At 35.4% G+C, this 17,806-nt stretch overlaps 1 protein-coding gene across 8 annotated transcripts in view; it reads right to left on the bottom strand.

Annotated features, from left to right (window-relative positions):
* DLG2 (discs large MAGUK scaffold protein 2) overlaps nucleotides 1-17,806 on the bottom strand; it is a 1,809,506-nt gene that overhangs the window by 1,758,167 nt on the left and 33,533 nt on the right. The gene's annotated exons all lie outside the window — the stretch shown is intronic.

Raw genomic sequence — 17,806 nt, 5'->3', positions numbered from 1 at the left:
ACATTTCATAATCAAAAACGTCAAAGTCAATAATTTCAACACTGAATTAAAGTTTTAAAGAGTAAAAGTCGGTCCCAGCCAAGGGCATTTAAAAAGAAATGAAAATAGTCAAGTATATCAGTCAGATACATATAAGATATATGTGTACATATGTGTTTGTGCATATGTAGATTTAAATGTTTGGAAAAATATCCATCAAAATGTTGCTATCCCTAGGTGATATTATTGCTTGGTGTTGCTATAGATGATTGATTCTCCCCTTTATGCTGTTCTATGTATGAACATTTTACAATAAAAATGTAAATTTTATAAGTATAAAAAAAAGCATTTCCATGCTAAAATGTAAAAAAGACTAAGAAAAGAAGGTGGCACAGGGGAAAGAGCATGTCCACCACCACCAAGATGTATCTTATCCATGAGACAGAGATGATCAATGATGAGGTTAATCTTCACAGTGTCTCTTGGGTACTGGATAGGTTAGAGGTAGAGGGCAGAAGCAACTGAATATCCCTTTTGAGGATAAATAAATAAATAATAATAATTAATTAATTAATTAACTAAAGGCAAAATAGTGTTTTCTTGCAGTGAGCCATTACAGAGGCTAGGTAGTCAAGCATACTGTTGTTATTTCAAGCCTTCCATATCAGACACATCAGCCACAGCAGATGGAGAATCCTGACCTTTGACATCGAGGCAGGCAGACATAGAAGAAGGTATAGACATTAGTGACCTGCCTGCCCTGATGGATTCAGATGACAATGAGATGTTAACAGATGGCCTTCTTCTTCTCTCTCCTACACCCCAGTCTCCTGTACCTAACATTTCCCCAACCTCCAATGACTCAACCTAATACACCATCCTCACCAGTACCACCTCTAAGCCTTCCAGTGTATTTGCTGTCTTCCCAATTCTGGTTAAGCGAAACTACACCATACGTACATTATTTCTACTTTTTATAGGTTGTGTATTTATCATATCACTCCTGATTTTACTATGCACTAGTGTCATTTTAGATTTTTATGTGCTATTTGGTATTATTTGGTAGGTTATTTTTTGGGTCTGGGAATGCTCAAAAGTGTTTCCCATATAAATTAACAGTAATTGCTTCTTCACTTTATGTCATTTCAGCTTATGAAAGCTTTTATAGGAATGCTCTTCTTTCAAAGAGTACGGGAAATCTGTGATAACAATCATAGATGCTGAAACATGAGTGGTCAAAGCAAATGTCAGACCCAGATAAATATAATTCTAAAGTCTTGGGGTCACAATTTTAATGCCTAAGCAGGGACAAAGGCAAGATCTGGAAATAAAACTCTCTTTATTAGAACCTGAAAGTTTCCTATTCATGAAACAGGGTTTAAAAAAAAAAAAAAAAAAAAGCCTCCACCTTCCAGCCTAAGGCAATGGCAGGAATGTTCCTCACTGCTGAGTGCTGTGAGTGGAAAGGGGAAGTCATCTGTGAGAAATAAAAACTCTAATCCTGCACCACCTACAAGTGACAGGATCCCAAACCAAGAAATTTTTTAAAACTGGCCTCAGACCAGTAGGACTCTTGGACTGTCCAACAAAAATAAACACAAAACTCATCTCTAGGGATATTTCTACAACACAAATGACTCTCATAGGAAAAGAGACTCCTGATGAAGATTAACTGACAGAGTTTATAAATCATATGAGGACTTGATTCACAAAAATGGAGAGTCAGTAGATGTAAAAAATGGGTAAAATAGCATTTCTAATCCTTCCAAAAAAAATTTTAGAAAATAGAACAATCTGAAATTTTAGAATAAATATTCTTGGAATTATTTTAAAAGATAAAAGAAGATATTGAAAAAAGAAACATACTGAAAAGACCTCATGATAAAGAATAAGCAAATTTTTAAAAAACAGAACTTCTAGAAATAAAAACTATAATCACCATCATTTTAAAATCTCAATATACGGATTTATCAGCAGATTTGATATAGCTGAAGAGAAAATTATTATATGGGAAGATAGACTTGAAGAAATTACCCAGAATGCAACCTGATAAATAGAAAATATAAATGAGAAGATGAGATGGAGGACAGAATGAGAAAGGTAGTCATATGTCTATTTAAACAGACGTTTCACTAAGAACAAGAAAGAGAAAATATTTAAAAGATAATAGCTGGCGCTGGCCCAGTTACATAGTGGTTAGGTTCGTGTGCTACATTTCAGCAGCCCAGGGTTCATGGGTTCGTATCCCAGGAGCAGACCTAGTACCGCTTGTGAAGCCATGCTGTGGCAGCATTCCACATAAAGTGTAGGGAGATTGGCACAGATGTTAGCTCAGTAACAGTCTTCCTCAAGAAAAAGAGGAAGATTGGCAACAGATGCTAGCTCAGGGCCAATCTTCCTCAGGAAAAGAAAAAAAGATAATAGCTAAGAATTTGCCATAATTGATGAAAACATGATCAGATTCAGGAAGCAAATGACTCCTATGCAAAAAATTAAAAAGAAATCTACACCTAGATACATCATTGAGAAACTGCAGATTATCAAAGACAAAAAGAAAATGCTAAAAACAACCAGAGAGAAAAGACACTTTGAATGCAAGAAAAAAACAATTAAATAGAGAGTAGACTAATTATTATTTTATTTGTTCACTAATATTTGTTGAATGCAAGGCACTGTTCTAGACCCTGGGGATATAGCAGTGAACAAAGGAGAACAAAAATTCTTGCCTTCATGGAGCCTACATCCTGGTGATGGGAACAGAATAATATCTACAAAGTATAAATATAAGATAAATGTGAACCCAGAATCCTAAACTTACTTTTTCTTTCATTCAATAAATATTTATTAAGTATTTTTTTACACATATTAAGTACTTTTTATGTGCCCAACACTGTTCTAGGTGTTGGAATACATCAATGAACAAATAGAAAAAAATCCCTGCCTTCATGGAACTTAAATCCTGAGGGGATAAATAATAAACATAAAAATATGAAAAATATTTAAGATGTTACACTATAATAAATGCAATTTTTTAAAATAAAGTAGATTAATTGAGGTGAGGAGTGGGAGTTGAGGCTAGAGTAGGTTGCAATTTTAAATAGGTAAAAGGGGACTAAGAATGTGACTTTTGAGGAAGAACTTGAAGGATTTCCAGCTAAATTAGCATTCAAGAATAAAATAAATACATTTTCAGATAAAAAATTTACATCGATAGACTCTTACTAAAAGATACCAAATAATATATGAAGGAAACTACATACGAAAAAAGAACTTACAACTATACATACAACTATGTACTGGGGCTTTGGGGGAAAAGAGGAAGAAAAAAGGAGGAAAGTTGGCAGCAGATATTAGCTTAGAGCGAATCTTCCCTTCCAAAAAAGATGAGTGGAATATAAAAGGCAGTGTTAAGGGAAATATTTCTTTCTTGTACACATTAAACACTTACAAAAATTATCCACATGATAAGTCACAATCATCTCTCAACATATACTAAATACCAAGAGAATGTACATAAAACTTACACAGTTAATTCATTGTTTAAATTTCCACTTTATAACGGATATATCAAATATTTAGAAATCAACATGACATACAAAAATATGTAGGTTGCAGATAAAGTGGTACTTAAGAGGAAAAGTTATAGTCAAAAATGTGTATATAAGAGAAGAAAAAATACAGAAAACTATTAGCCAAGATTTCAACTCAAGAAGTTTTTAAAAGGACAACAGATTAAACCAAAATAAAGCAGAAAGAAGGAAATAATAAAGATGTGAATCAAATTTTAAAAAATAGAAAACAAAGAATAATGTAGAGCAGATTAACAAAAACAAAAATTGGGTTTTTAAAAAGAATAGTTGAGCCAGCCCTGATGGCACAGCTGTTAAGTTCAGTGCACTCTGCTTCAGTGGCCGGGTTCGGTTCCCAAGCATGGAACCACACCACTTATCTGTCAGTAGCCATGCTGTGGTGGTGGCTCACACAGAAGAACCAGAAGAACTTACAACTATACACAATTATGTACTGGAGCTTTGTGGGGTGGGGAAAAAAGGAGGAAGATTGGCAACACATGTTAACTTAGGGCGAATCTTCCCCTGCTAAAAGAAAGAAAGAAAGAAAAGAATAGTAAAGTTGTCAAACTTCTGACCATATCCATCATGGAAAAAAATGAGGGGAAACAAAAATAAACAATATTAGAAATGAAAAATAGACATAATTACAAGTAGAGATTTAAGAATCAGAATAGTATGAACTACCTTAAGCCAATAAATTTGAAAACATAGACAAAAGGGACAATTTCCTGGAAAAATATAATTTATGCTTAAACTGAATAAAAAGAAATGCACAACTTCAATAGAACTACAATGTCTTAGATACTGAATCAGAAGTCATAAAATCAATTTACAAAAAAGGCACCATGCACAGATGGTTTCACAGGCACATTTTATCACATCTTCAGGCAGCAAACTCTTTCTTGTACAAAATGTTCTAGAGAACACAAAATGAGAAAGAACTTCCCTAATTCTTTATGAAGTCAATATAAACTGGTACAAAAATGGATATGAACAATACGAGAAAAGAAAATTACAGCCTGACTTCACTTATAAACACAGAGACCAAATATTAGCAAGCCAATTCCAGGATTGTATGTTTTAAATTACATCAGTAAATCACTTACAACTCAAAGGTTAAGAGACAAAGATGGTGAAAACAATTACAACTATAATAATTTGTTAATGGATACACAAGGTAAAAATCATGCAAACTGTGACATCAAAAACATAAAACATGAAAAGTAGAGTAAAAATATAAAGCTTCAGTATGTGTTTGAATTAAGTTGTTATCAGCTTAAAATAGAGTGTTATAAATATAAGACGTCTCATGGTAACCACAAAAGAAAAATTTATAATAGATATACAAAAGACAAGGAGAAAGGAATGTAAGCATACCACTACAGAAAATCATCAAATCACAAAGGCAGAGATAAAGAGAAGAAGAAAGGAAAAAGGAAATCACAGAACAGCCAGAAATAAACAAAATGGCAAAGTAAGGACAAAGGAGCAAGGAATATACAATGAGGAAAGGATAGTTTCTTCAACATATGGTGTTGGGAAAACTGGGAAACTACATGCAAAAGAATAAAACTAGACCCCTATCATATACCACACACCAAAATTAACTCAAAATGGATTAAAGACCTAAATTTAATACCTGAAAGTATAAAATTCCTAGAGGAAAACATAAAGAGCAAGCTCCTTGATGTCAGTCTTGGCAATGATTATTGGATTTGACACTAAAAGCAAAGGTGAAAAGAGCAAAAATAAACAAATGGACTACGTCAAACTGGAAAGCTTCCATACGCAAAGGAAACCATCCACCAAGTGAAAAGGTAACCTACTGAATGGGAGAAAATATTTTCAAATCATATATCTGATAAAGGGTTGATATCGAAAATATATAAAGATCTCAATTCAACAGAAAAAACAATCTGGTTAAATAATGGGCAGAAGAACTGAATGGATGTTTTTCCAAAGAAGACATACAGATGGCCAACAGCTCCATAAAAACGTGTTCAGCATCACTAATCATCAGGGGAATGCAAATCAAAACCACAGTAAGATATTACTTCACACCTGTTAGAGTGCTTCCTATCAAAAAAACAAGAGATAACAAGCTTTGGTGAGAATGTGGAGAAAAGAGAACCCTTGTGCATCGTTGGTGGGAATGTAAACCACTATGGCAAACAGTAAGAAGGTGCTTCAAAAAACTAAAAATAGAACTACCATTTGATACAGCAATCCCACTTCTTATAGAATTGTCAAGATATCTGCACTCCCATGTTCACTGTAGCATTATTCACAGTAGTCAAGATATGAAAAAACCTAAGTGTGCATCCATGGATGAAGGGAAAAAGAAGATGCAGTATATGTGTGTGTGTGTATACATGTGTGTATATACGTATACACACACACATATATATCTGAACATATAAACATATACATAATGTGGTGTATATATATATATGTATGTACATACAATGGAATATTATTCAGCCATGAGAAAGAAAGAAATCCTACCATTTGCAACAATATGAAAGAAACTTGAGTGAAATAAGCCAGACATAGAAAGACAAATACTACAAGGAATCACTTACATGTGGAATCTATTTTAAAACGTCAAACTCATAAAAGTAGAGAGTAGAAAAGTGGTTGCCAGGGACTGGGTGGAAGAGGGAAAATAGGGAGAGATTGGCAAAGGGTACAAACTTTCAGCTATAAGATGATTAAGGTCTGAGGATCTAATGTAAACACGGTGACTATAGCTGATAACACTGTATTAACTGAAATTTGCTAAGAGAGTAGAACTTAAATGTTCTCACCAAGAAAAAAAAAAGATAAATAGGTGGGGTATGGATGTGTTAATTAACTAGATGGTGGGAATCCTTCCACAAAGTATATGTATATTTAATTACCAAGATGTACACTTTAAATATCTTACCATTTTATTTGTCAATTATACCTCAATAAAGATGGGGGGGGGGAGCTGAACTCACATTAACAGAGAGTAGATTGGTAGTTGCCATGGGCTAGGGGAGTGGTGAAAATGGGGAGACGATGGTCAAAGGGTACAAGCTTCCAGTTATAAGAAGAATAAGTCCCGGAGATCTAATATATACGGCAACCACAGCTAATAATACTGTATTATATACTGGAAAGTTGCTAAGAGAGTAAATCTTAAATGTTTTCACTATAATAGCAACAAAAAAATGGTAATTATATGAAGTGAAGGATGTGTTAACTAACCTTATTGTGGTAACCATTTTGCAATACATATGTGTATCAAATCCCCACATTGTATAACTTAAACATACACAATAGTATATGTTAATTATATCTCAATAAAGCTTGGGGGAAAATGGGCAAAATATTTAAAGATACATTTCACCAAAAACATACATGGCTAGTAAGCATAATAGAAGATCATTGGTCATCATGGAAATACGCATTAATATCACAATAAGATATCACTACACACCTACTAAAATACCTAGAATCCAAAAGATATATAATACCAAAGGTTGACAAGGATGTGGAAAAACTGGAACCATCATACATTGCTGGTGGGAATGTGGAATGGCACTGCCAATTTGAAAACTAATTTCGCAGTTTTTTTAAAAGTTCAACACAAACTTACCATGTAACCTAGCAATTTCACAGACAGGAATCTACCAAAGAGAAATGAATACATATGTCTACACCAAGACAGTTATACAAGTGTTCACACCAACATGATTTATAACAACCAAAAGTGGAAACTATCCAAATGTCCATTAAAGGTGAATGAATTTTTTAATGTGATATATCCAAACTATGGAACACTATTCAGCAATAAAGAGGAGTGAACTACCGATACAGGCTAACACATGGATGAACCTTGAAAACATTACACTAAGTGAGACACTACATGTGAAAGATTACATATTATAAGATTCAACTTATGGGGCCGACCCACTGGCGTAGTGGTCAAGTTTGCGTGTTCCACTTTGGCAGCCTGGGGTTCAAGCACTCAGATCCCAGGCACAGACCTACACACCATTCATCAAGCCATGCTGTGCAGCGTCCCACATACAAAATAGAGGAAGACTGGCACAGACGTTAGCTCAGGGCCAATCTTCCTTACCAAAAAAAAAAAAAAAAAAAAGATTCAATTTATATGAAATGTCCAGAAAAGGCAAATTTATAGAGGAGATCAGTTGTGGACCGAGGCTGGGAGCGAGGAACTGTTTATGGTGATGGGAATGTTCTAAAACTAGATTGTGGTGATGGCTTCACAATTCTATAAACTTATCAAAAATTGTTGAATTGTATACTTATAGCAGGTAAACTTTATGGTATATAAATTAAACCTCCATAAAGCTGCTTTTTTAAAAATCTATGCAAACTTCCATCTTTTGCTTTGCTTTTGCTGACAGTGAATAACAAAAATACTTTCAAAAACCTTGAATTCCTGCCAATATTACAATAGGGAAACTATATACATCATTTTCAAATTAAAGTTTAAGCCACTGTTTACCAGTTTTCAAGATTTCCTTTGCATTTGGCAGTTAGAAATCTAAAGTAACAGCATAATAAAGGCATGAAGCATATTTGGCAATAAGCAATTACTTGAAGAGATAGAGGCTAAAAGACTATTGTCGATTAGCAGACATTTGATCCTGTCCAAAACGTCCGTAAGACACTTGGTCCATGCCAAAAGGTCCTTGATATTTGGTTCTGTCCAAAACATCCACAAGACATTTGGTCCATGCCAAAAAGTCCTTGAGATTTGGTTCTGTCCAAAATGTCCATGAGTATATTTGGTCCATGCCAAATGGTTTGGACAGGACCAAAAATCAAAAACCTTCTGGCATGGACCCAATGTCTCTATGAATGTTGGACAGGACTAAATATGACAAGATATCAAGGACCTTTTGGTGTGGACCAAATGCTTATGGATGTTTCAGACAAGACCAAATGTCAAGGACCTTTCGGCGTGGACCAAATGTCTTATGGACATTTTAAACAGGAACAAATGTTCTACAAGTCTCTTGTCAAATCAACTCTATAAGCAATGTTAGCACATGTGGTTCTACACTGGTAAACAATGAATCTATAGTATAAGCCCACTATGCTATAAACCTCGCAAATGTTCCAATAGATCTCTGGTGCTATTCTCTTAGATCTGTAAATCTTTTCATTGAGATTTCTCTCTTGAATAATTTAATGATGATGCTTATAGCAATGATTTTACTGAGCACTTACAATATGCAAGTTACTATGCTAAGTCTTTCACATTTAAAATTTCATTTAACACTTACAACAACCTTGTTATGTACTGTTAGCTCCATTTTACAGATATGAAAATTGAGGCTCAGAGAGATTGAATACAGGCTTAAGGTTACACAGCTAGTAAGTGACTTATCTCTAAGTCAATTTAGTGGTCCATCTGCTTAACCATAGATCTACACTTTCTACTCCTCAAAAGAGCAAAACCACATCTTTGCTTAAAAGAGACCGTCAACTATAAGAACATGTCATTGTAGGCTCCTGCTTACAAGCAAGAATTCCCACTACTGCTGGCATAATTTTACTGTGAATTTTGAGGTCAAATATAAAAGAGTGTCACCAGCAGTGGGTGAAAATTAAGTTGATCCAAGCAGATTTTAACTGACTTTGAACTATTTTCAGCCTAGAGTCCTTGTAAACCTGAAACGACCAGGTTTAAGACTGATGTTCAATTTAGAGCTAAGAATTCCTGAATACCAATGAGCAGAGAAAATGGGAGAAGGGAAATGTTTACCATTTATATTGACCATCTGGTTTTAGCCCGAGAAAATGCTAAACTTTTCATATATCTTATTTCATATATCCTCAAAACCAACTCCATAAGTATTACTATCTTCAATTTGCCGATGAAAACTATAGGACTCTGAGAAGTTAATTAGCTTGCTCCAAATCACACAGTTAATAAGTGGCAAAGCCAGGATCTAATCTGAAAGTCCACACTCTTTTCACTACACCATGCTCAAAGTCCAGTCTTCCATTGCTTATTTTGGAATTGCTTTCCTCTAATCCAAAAATGTCCTCCTCTTATGCCTTTCATCAAACAATTAGTATTTCTTAAAGCTCTAGCATGTAATTCTCATTCATTCATTCCCATTTGTTGAGCCTTCTTAGGTACTAGTCAGAGCTAGAGATAAAAAATGAGTTAAGAGATAAAAAATGAGTTAGGTGAAGCTCTTCTCTTTAAAGAAATGACAGTTCCTTGGTAGAGAGAGATTTGTGTAAAATAATTATAATAAAATGTGACAAATAAGCCCAAGGCACAATGTAGACATGAAAGGGGTGCCTAAATGATTTCTCCTATTCTTTCCTACCTATAATACCTTCAAGACGAAATATATATTTCTTGCCTCACTCTTAAGGCCTTTAATCCCTCTGCTCACATTTACTTTTAATTCAATATTGATTGAGCACCTGTTGTGGGTATAAAAAGGCTGCATAATATAGTGGAAAGAGGATGAACCTGGAGTCAAATAAGCAAGAATTTCAATCCATTCTCTGTCACTTACTAGCTATGTAAGCCTAAGCAAGTAGCTTTACCTCCATCAGCCTCAGTGGGCTTTTTAAATAAATTTTATTGAGGGATAATTTACAAAAAATAGGATGATTCCATTTTAAGTGTACAGTTTAATGAGTTTTGGCAAATGTCCACACTCATACAGCCAACACAACAATCAAGATATAGAACATTTCCATCACCGAAAAAGAATCGTACAAAAATATTTATAACAGCTTTGTCATAGCAGCCCCAAACTGGACCCCAAATATCCATCAGTAGGTGAGTGGATTAAAAAAAGTTTCCTTGTAGGGGCTGGCCCCGTGGCCGAGTGGTTAAGTTCGCGCGCTCCGCTGCAGGTGGCCCAGTGTTTCGTTAGTTCGAATCCTGGGCGCGGACATGGCACTGCTCATCAGACCACACTGAGGCAGCGTCCCACATTCCACAACTAGAAGAAGCCACAACAAAGAATACACAACTATGTACCGGGGGGCTTTGGGGAGAAAAAGGAAAAAATAAAATCTTTAAAAAAAAAAAAGTTTCCTTGTGCCATTTTCTAGCCAATCTGTCCTCCCACCCCAGACTCTAAACCTCAGACAACCACTATGTGCTTTCTGTCAAAATAAATCAGATTTTTAATAGAATTTAATACAAATAGAATCATTTAGTGTGCACTCTTTTGTATCTGGCTTATTTTGTTCAGCATAATGTTTTTGAGATTCATTTATGTTGTAGCATATAGTTTGCTCCTTTTTATTGCTGTGTAGTATTCCAGTATATAGATATATCCAAGTACAGATTGTTTATCTATTCATCTACTGGTAGACACTTGGGATCCAGTTTAGGGCTACTCTGAGTAAAACTGCTATAAACATTCTTATACAATGCTTTATGCGGGCAAATATTTCCATTTCTCTTTCATTTTCATCTCTCTTATTCAAGCAGAATGGCAGCTTCAAATAAGCATGAGTTTAATTTTTTGAGAAACTACCAAACTGTCTTCCAAAGTGGTTGTACCATTTTACCTTCCCACTAGAAATGTACAGGAGTTCCTGCCAACATTTGTTATTGTGAGTCTTTTTAATTTTAAGCTAGCTAAAGCTGTGTAGTAGTATCTCACTGTGGCTTTAATTTGCATTTCCCTAATGACTAAAGATGGTGAGCATATTTTAATGTACTCATTTGCCATTCAAATATCTTATTTTGTGAAGTTTCCTAAAGATCTTTTGTCCATTGTTTTCATTGGGTGGGTGATTTGTCTTCTTATTCTACAGTTGTAAGAGTTCTTTTTAAACTGTGAAAAGTCCTCTGTCAGATGTACACGTTGCAATATTTTCTCCCAGTCTCTGGCTTCCCTTTCCATGTTCTTGATGGTGTCTTTTGAAAGGCAGAAGTTTTTAACTTTTATGAAGTTCAATTTATCTTTCAAGAAACCTTTGGGGCCAGCCCCGTGGCATAGTAGTTAAGTTCGGCATGCTCCACTTCAGCAGCCTGGATTTGCAGGTTCAGATCCCAGGCACAGACCTACACCACTCAAGGCCATACTGCGGTGGAGACCCACATACGAAATAGAGGAAGACTGGCACAGATGTTAGCTCAGGGCTAATCTTCCTCAAGCAAAAAACGAGGAAGACTGGCAATAGATGTTAGCTCAAGGTGAGTCTTCCTCAACAACAACAACAAGACCTTTGTCTACTTCATGGTTGCAAAGAATTTCTCCTATGTTTTCTTCTAGAGGTTTTATATGTTCACTTCTTATACTTAGGTTTGTGATCCATTTTAAGTTAATTCTTCTGTGAGATGTGAAGTAAGTCCCAAAGTTCACTTTTCCCACATAGCTATCCAGTTGTTCTAACATCATTTGTTGAAAAACTATTGTTTCCCCCACTGAAGTATTTTGGCACCTTTCTCAAAAATCAATTAAACCTATACATTAGATCTATTTTTGGATTCCCTATTCTGTTCCATTGATCTATATTATCCTTATGCCAATACCACATTGTCTTGATTATGTTAGCTTTATAATGTTCTGTAATTAGATACTGTAAGTTCTCTAATTTAGTTTTTTTTCAAATTTGCTTCAGCTATTCTAGATTTTTTGCATTTCTAGATAAATTTTAGAATACAGCTTTTTAATTTCTAAAAAATTTTGCTGAGATTTTTATTGAGATTGCATTGAATTTATAGAAAAGTTTGGGGAGACTTGACATCTTAACAATATTGAGCTTTCCAAGCAAGAAACATGGAATATTTTTCCAGTTATTTAGGCCTTAGTTAATTCCTGAAAATAAAGTTTTATCTGAAAGAGATATCTGTACTCCCATGTTCATTGCAGCAGTATTCACAGTAGCCAAGATATGGAATCAACCTCAGTTTCCATACTTAAGACCTAAGTAACCATACTTAGGATAATAGATGAATGGATCAAGAAAATGTGGTGAATACAAATATATACATACAATGGAATATTAGTCAGCCTTAAAAAAGGAAGGAAATCCTGCCATTTGTGACAACATGGGTGAACCTGGAAGGCATTATGCTAAGTGAAGTAAGCCAAACAGAGAAAGACAAATACCGCACATAGGTATCACTTATATGTAGAATCTTAAAAAAAAAAAAAAAAAAGGTCTAACTCATAGAAACAAAGAGTAGAAAAGTGGTTGCCAGGGGCTGGAAGGTGGAGGAAATAAGGAGAGGTTGCTAAAACTGTACAAACTTTCAGTTATAAGATGATTAAGGTCTGAGGATCTAATGTATAACATGGTGACTACAGTTGCTAACACTGCATTATATAATTGAAATTCTCTAAGAGAGTAGAACTTAAATGTTCTCACCAGAAAAAAAGGGGGAAGGGTAAACATATGAGGTGATGGATGTGTTAATTAAGTTGATGGGGGAATACTTTCACATCATATACGTATATCAAATTGTCACACTGTACACTTTAAATATCTTATAATGTTATTTATCAGTTATACCTCAGTAAAGCTGAAAAAAATCATTTTAAATCCTTCATCAGTAGTCACTTCCAACAATTTACCCTGTAAGGATATAGTTCAATTTAAATTATCATTTGACTTAAGAAAGTGATTCCAGATCTATGGATTTACTATGTATAGATCTTTTGATGGAAAATAAAATTCATAATTTTCTACCAAATAAAAAAGGTCTTACACAACATATTTTGTTAAATGTATTCCTGAGGATTTCATGCTTTGATGTGTGCTAAATTGTACTGCATTTTTTTTAATATCTAATTGTTCATTGCTAGGATATGAGGTTGGTTGGTTGCTCCTAATGTCACTGAACAAAGTGGTAAAAAACAAAAAAGGATGAGCTCAGGGATTCAAATTCCCAGCTCAAGCACTGCATAAATGACAGAAGAGCTTCTCTGTTGCCCTGAAGGAGACTCTTACCTCCTATAGCTACAGGGCTGAAATTGCTAAAAATAAAATGCAGACCCTCGTCCCAGAGCTGGCAGAATTACAAAGCGAGTTGAACAATACAAGTTTAACAGGATGTCTACTGTTAAAATGAGGGAATTGAGCAGGAAATAATGAGATCCTATAAACTGGGATGGGGATGTGTAGAAAGACCTTGTTGAGGCTGGGAATATTGAGCTCCTAAATTCTGATGATTCTTCTCTATAGTGGAAGACGTCTTCCTTCTCCCAGTGGAACTGGCCTCCTCATTCCCAGCAAAAGTGGCCTCTCCACTCCTAATGGCAGTAGCAGCCCCAATCCCAGTGGCATAGGCCTTTCCTCTTCTGTCTAAGGGAGTTAACCGTGCATTATCTGAGGAAACTGTAATGGCTTCCACTGAAGCAAATGCCATGTAAGATAATGCTGATTCACCTCAGGACCCACCTGTATCATCCCTCTTTGCTTCTAGACCTGTAACTAGACTCAAGTCCCGGCAGGATGCTAAAGGTCAGGTACAATGTGTGACCCATGAAGAGGAATGTTAGTTATACTCCAAAGGAATTACTTGAGTTTTCTCATTTATACAGACAGAAACCCAGTGACCATGTGTGAGAATGGATACTAAGAGTATAGGATAATGGTGGGAGGAACATAAAGTTGGATCAGGCCAAATTTATTGACATAATCCCACTAAACAGAGATTCTGCATTTGTGTTGTAGCTCAGGCAGTTAGAAAGAACTCTAACAGTTTGTTTGGGTTGGTTACCTGAAACATGGACCAAAAGGTGGCCCACCATGAGCAAACTGAAAATGCCAGACATGCCTTGGTTTAATGCAGAAGAAGGTATTCAAAGGCTTAGGAAGATTGGAAGGTTAGGGTGGATTTGTCATTTAAAACCACACTGCGAGGGCCCAGAAGACATAACTTTGGTCAATACTGTGAGGAATAAATTTGTGTGGGGAGCCCCAGCATCCTTGAAGTGCTCTATGATTGCTCTCCTCTGTAGGCCAGACTTCACAGTGGGAACTGTAGACACCTAAATGCAATGAGAGCAATTGGATCCCGATGGGTTTGGCAGCCCAAGATTCACCGGTGCAGATCCTGGGTGTGGACATACACACCACTCATCAAGACATGCTGTGGTAGCATCCCACACAGAAGAACTAGAAGGGCATACAACTAGGATATACAACTATGTACTGGGGCTTTGGGGAGAAAAGAAAAAAATGAGGAAGATTGACAACAGATGTTAGCTCAGGGCCACTCTTCCTCACCAAAATAGCATACCTTCAAAAGATAAAAAGAAAATAGTCTGACTGGTACAGACTATAGTGTTGGCTAACGGATCATAGTGTTCCTAGAAGTGAAATAGATAGGAAGCCTACTATATGCTTACTTGATCTGTTTAAGCAAAAAAGTTCTAGGTGAACAAAAGTCTAAACTGAATGGTGAAAACAGAGACTCACAGCCCTTCAAACAGTTGCCTAAGAATGTCACTGTGGCCCACCAGTCAGAGCAGAGGCTTATGGAGGACAGGTGATCATTGTAAATATTATAATAAGAGAACTATGGAACCTAGGTTCTTTCCCCTTCCTAGAATTTGTTGTTTCCGTTTGTTGTAGTTGTTTCTGTTTGTTTGTTTAGTGACTACCTCAATTAATTTTGTAAAGTCTGTATTCTTTGTCATTTGCGGCTTCTGAAGTCTCTGTTCCATTTAGTGGTCAGCTACTCGTTGGACAGAGATTTTGCTAATCACTGGGACCAAAAATTCTCCACCTTTGCAAAAGAGCTCTTGTATGCTGGGCCATATTTTCAACTCTCACTCAGGGAGTCTACAAATCTGTGCTAGCCTTCACTCCTGATTCTGCAGATCCTCAAGGTCAACCAGAGGTGAGACCTTAGGGTCTACACTGATCTTTCCAGAGTATGTGCACAGTAATACATACGCATATGGCCTTTTAGTTTCCTAGGAATATATCAGAGCTTTTTAAAGCCCTTATTCTCCAAAGTATCTCATTCCCCAGCTTTTCTTGTCAAGCTTTTGGTTAGTCTATTCTTTGTCCCATTGCATCTAAAAGGAAAAAACAAAACATTTGCTTGTAAGTGTTTTGACAAATGCTCCACAATAGCCACTTTGGTACTGGGTGAGCTCTGAGTTAGGTGAGACAAAAGCAAGCCTCTTGAGCCAGTATTCCATGGAGGCACTATATAGGTCAAAACAAATAAGTATAATTTTTTCTGCATATATAGTATATTCTCTTCACTCCATTACCTGTAATGGGAATGCAGGATTTATTTTCAAGGATATTGTTGATCTGGGGAACATGAGATGTGACCAGGGCAAGTTTTTAAAAAATCCACATTGCTATGAGCTTTTGATTAATTTCCAGAGTTCTGAAAAAGTTGATTCTGAAAGTTTTTGCCAGTTTTTCCATTTCTCTTATGGAGAGATGAACTTTTAGAGTTCCTGACTCCACCATTTTTCCAGCTACAGGTTTTTCATGGATGTTTCTATATCTTTACAGATTCTCCCTCTGCTTGTTCTAACAATTACTGAAAGTGTAGTTTAAAAAAATCTCTTACTAAAATTATGTATTTGCCTACTTTTCCTTTCAATTTCTGCTTCACAAATTGTGAAGATCTGCTAGTAGTTGCCTACTTATTTAAGGCTGTTATGTTTTCTTGATAAATTGGCCCCTTTATCATAAAATATCTGTTAACCCCAGGTAATATTCTTTGTCCTGATGCCTCCATTGCCTGATGTTAATATAGCCATTGTAGCTTTCTTATAACTAGTGTTTGATATTTGTTTTTACTTTTAATCCATCTGAGTCTTCATATTTAAAGTGGATTTCTTATAGCTAGCGTATAGTACAATTTTTCATTTTTATCTTGTCTGGCGATCGAACTGTTTAGGTTTAAGTCTACCACCTCACTATTGGTTTTCTTTTTGACCTATCTGTTCTCTGATCCCTTTTTTCCCCTCTTTTCATGTCCTCTTTTTGATTCACTAAGTATTTTTTAGTTTTCTACTTTATCTCCACAATTGGCTTATTAGCAATATCTTTGTTTTATTGTTTTAGCGATTTCCCCAAGTTTTACAATATACATCTTTACTTTATCACAGCATTCCTTCAAATACTATTATGCTATTTCATGTATAGTATAAACCTTACAATAGTATACTTCTATTTCTTTCCTTTGGTCTTCCATACTACTGTTGTTATATATCCATGATATACTATTATTATTTTTGCTTTAGATAATCAATTATGTATAAAGAAATTTTTTATATTCTTTTTTTTTTTTTTTTTAGGAAGATTAGCCTTGAGCTAACTACTGCCAATCCTCCTCTTTTTGCTGAGGAAGTCTGGCCCTGAGCTAACATCCGTGCCCATCTTCCTCTACTATATACGTGGGACACCTCCCACAGCATGGCTTGCCAAGCGGTGCCATGTCGGCACCCAGGATCTGAACTGGCAAACCCCAGGCCGCCAATGTAGAACATGCGCATTTAACTGCTGCACCACCGGGCCAGCCCCTATAAAGAAATTTTAAAATAAGAGGTAAACTTTTTACTTTTACCCAGATTTAATATTTTCAATGTTTTTTGTTTATTTACACAGATCCAAATTTCAATCTTGTATCACTTGCCTTCCTCTTAAAGAATTTTCTTTAACATTTCTTATAGTGTAAGTCTGCATATAATCAATTCTCCCAAAGTTAGTTTTGTTTCTCTGAAATAAATCTTTATTCTTTTTGCCGTCATTTTTGAAGGATGCTTCTATTGAACAAAGAATTCTAGGGTGACAGGTTTTCTTTCTTTCAATTTTAAGATGTCATTGCATTGTCTTCTTGCTTACATAGTTTCTGACAAGACATCTGTGTCTTTGTTTCTGTAGCTACTTTTAGGATTTTCTCTTTATCACTGCTTTTCAGCAATTTAATTATAATGTGCCTTGGTGTGATTTTCCTTGTATTTATCCTTCTAAGGTTCATTGAACTTCTCAGATGTAGAGGTTCACAATTTTCATTAACTTTGGAGAATGAATATAACTATTGAACATTGTTGTTGTAAGGCTTATCAATAATTTACATAAAGAGCCTAGAACAACACCTTGTATATAGTCCCCAACAATGGAAATTATTTTTAGGTCTGTGCCAGGCACATAATGAGAAAAAGAAAAGAATGATAAAATCTACCCTCCGAGAACCCAAAATGTATTAAATCTTTATTTCTTCAAAAAAGTATCACTTTTTAAAAAATACCCACATTTTTGCAGATTTATTTCCTTTTCTTCTTTTG

Source organism: Equus asinus, chromosome 20 (assembly GCF_041296235.1).
Source record: "Equus asinus isolate D_3611 breed Donkey chromosome 20, EquAss-T2T_v2, whole genome shotgun sequence".
In the NCBI taxonomy this organism is placed as follows: Eukaryota; Metazoa; Chordata; class Mammalia; order Perissodactyla; family Equidae; genus Equus; species Equus asinus.
The sequence above is the reverse complement of the archived record's forward strand: the minus strand, read 5'-3'. Positions and strand labels throughout refer to the sequence as shown.